This window comes from Chanos chanos, chromosome 16 (genome assembly GCF_902362185.1).
Source record: "Chanos chanos chromosome 16, fChaCha1.1, whole genome shotgun sequence".
NCBI classification, from domain to species: domain Eukaryota; kingdom Metazoa; phylum Chordata; class Actinopteri; order Gonorynchiformes; family Chanidae; genus Chanos; species Chanos chanos.
Window position 1 is genome coordinate 2,588,812 of NC_044510.1, and position 2,016 is coordinate 2,590,827.

A 2,016-nucleotide genomic window follows, 5' to 3' on the forward strand; every position below is an offset into this window, starting at 1 on the left:
CCTGGGTTACGACCATCTGGCTTGCAGACAACTGGTACTTACCAATGGACTGCCATAAAGTCTGTTATATTAAAAATGTAAATGAAATACAATGGTTTGTAATAACGAATGCACACACTCCTTTGTGACACTCATGAAAACATTGCGTGGCTTCAGGCAAGAGCATCTGAACTTGTCTGTGGAATGAGGTGATCTGAATTTTCTCGTGGGACTGCGAAGAATAGAGGGAATGTTTGGTTCTTTGTTCCTCTTGTGCCAGACCACAAAGTGGATACTGTAGCAATCTGATATGTGTTGTTTCTCATTTGGTGCTTCAACCCATTCCAGCAGCACTGACCTGGTCCAAACCACCTAAAGGTTGATTAGCAGAGGATGGTTTCGATCCATCGACCTCTGGGTTATGGGCCCAGCACGCTTCCGCTGCGCCACTCTGCTCACCAACACCCCAGATGGGACTCGAGCCCACAATCCCTGGCTTAGGAGGCCAGTGCCTTATCCATTAGGCCACTGGGGCTGGCTTTACCTTGCCCTTTGCTCTTATTACTAACGTCAGCCATTGTTGCCAATTAGACTAGATCAGGTGGACACGTTTGATGGTTCCAGAAAGATCTGGTCATCGTGGTCAGCATGCAGTGTCTGAAAAGAGTACGCCTATAGTATGTATTGTATTAGGACTGGGATGCCAGTCTCCTAGTGTAAGGTGATCCATTTAGCATTCAAGAAGAAGCAGGGTCAAAAAACAGATTTTCCACAGGTTGAATAGCACAACAAGACGTGGCAGGAAAGTTGGAAAAGGTCCCAGCAAGATTTGAACTTGGCTTGCTGGGTTCAGAGTCCCGAGTGCTAACCATTACACCATGGAACCACCAAACAATGCCTATTGGTCATTGTGGATGAAAGGTATACAGATGAATGTGGAAAACAAACTTTTGAGTAACTGACGCTAAATAAGCACCGTATGTACATGTTCAAATTCGACTTAAAGACAGACTTAGGGAACGGATGTTGTTCATAACCCGGGACCTGCCTGGAGTTTTATGAAGCTTGGTGTATAACGTAACTTGCATTGTTTAATTGGGATCATTCTTTAAGGAATGACATTTAAAGCACAGACCACGAAATGCATGCTGTAGCAGCCTGACATGTGTTGTTTCTCAGTTGGTGCTTCAACCCATTCCAACAATACTGACCTGGTCCAAACCACCTAAAGGATGCCTAGCAGAGGATGGTTTCGATCCATCGACCTCTGGGTTATGGGCCCAGCACGCTTCCGCTGCGCCACTCTGCTCACCAACACCCCAGATGGGACTCGAACCCACAATCCCTGGCTTAGGAGGCCAGTGCCGTATCCATTAGGCCACTGGGGCTGGTTTTCCCCTGCCCTTTGCTCTTATTATTAACGTCAGCCATTGTTGCCAATTAGACTAGATCAGGTGTCAACTAAACGTGGACACGTTTGATGGTTCCAGAAAGATCTGGTCATCGTGGTCAGCATGCAGTGTCTGAAAAGAGTACACCTATAGTATGTATTGTATTAGGACTGGGATGCCAGTCTCCTAGTGTAAGGTGATCCATTTAGCATTCAAGAAGAAGCAGGGTCAAAAAACAGATTTTCCACAGGTTGAATAGCACAACAAGACGTGGCAGGAAAGTCGGAAAAGGTCCCACCGAATTTGAACTTGGATTGCTGGATTTAGAGTTTTAACTGTTACACCACGAACCACCTAAGCATATATGTTGGTCTTTGTGGAATAAAGGTATAAAGATAAATGTGGAAAACAAATTATTTCATTTTAGGATATATATACATATGCCAAAAATATTTGGGGAAAAACACGGTGTAGTTTTGATTATTTAATCAGACATTTCATGTCTAACATTCAAAAGCACAAAATGATCAATTCCAAAATCATAGTTTGTTTGGTTTTTTAGTAACATGTTTTTTTGTATATTGTAAGAAATGATAAATTCACTGGCATCACACATTAACATCATCATAACAGAAAATTCACTATG

General features: G+C 43.2%; 2 non-coding genes across 2 annotated transcripts; both read right to left on the reverse strand.

Moving 5' to 3' along the window:
• Positions 1-441: 441 nt before the first annotated feature.
• Positions 442-514, reverse strand: trnar-ccu (transfer RNA arginine (anticodon CCU)). The gene has a single exon. It is a non-coding gene; the product is annotated as a tRNA-Arg (tRNA).
• Positions 515-1,294: 780 nt separating this feature from the next.
• On the reverse strand, positions 1,295-1,367 carry trnar-ccu (transfer RNA arginine (anticodon CCU)). Its single transcript has one exon. It is a non-coding gene; the product is annotated as a tRNA-Arg (tRNA).
• Positions 1,368-2,016: the final 649 nt, after the last annotated feature.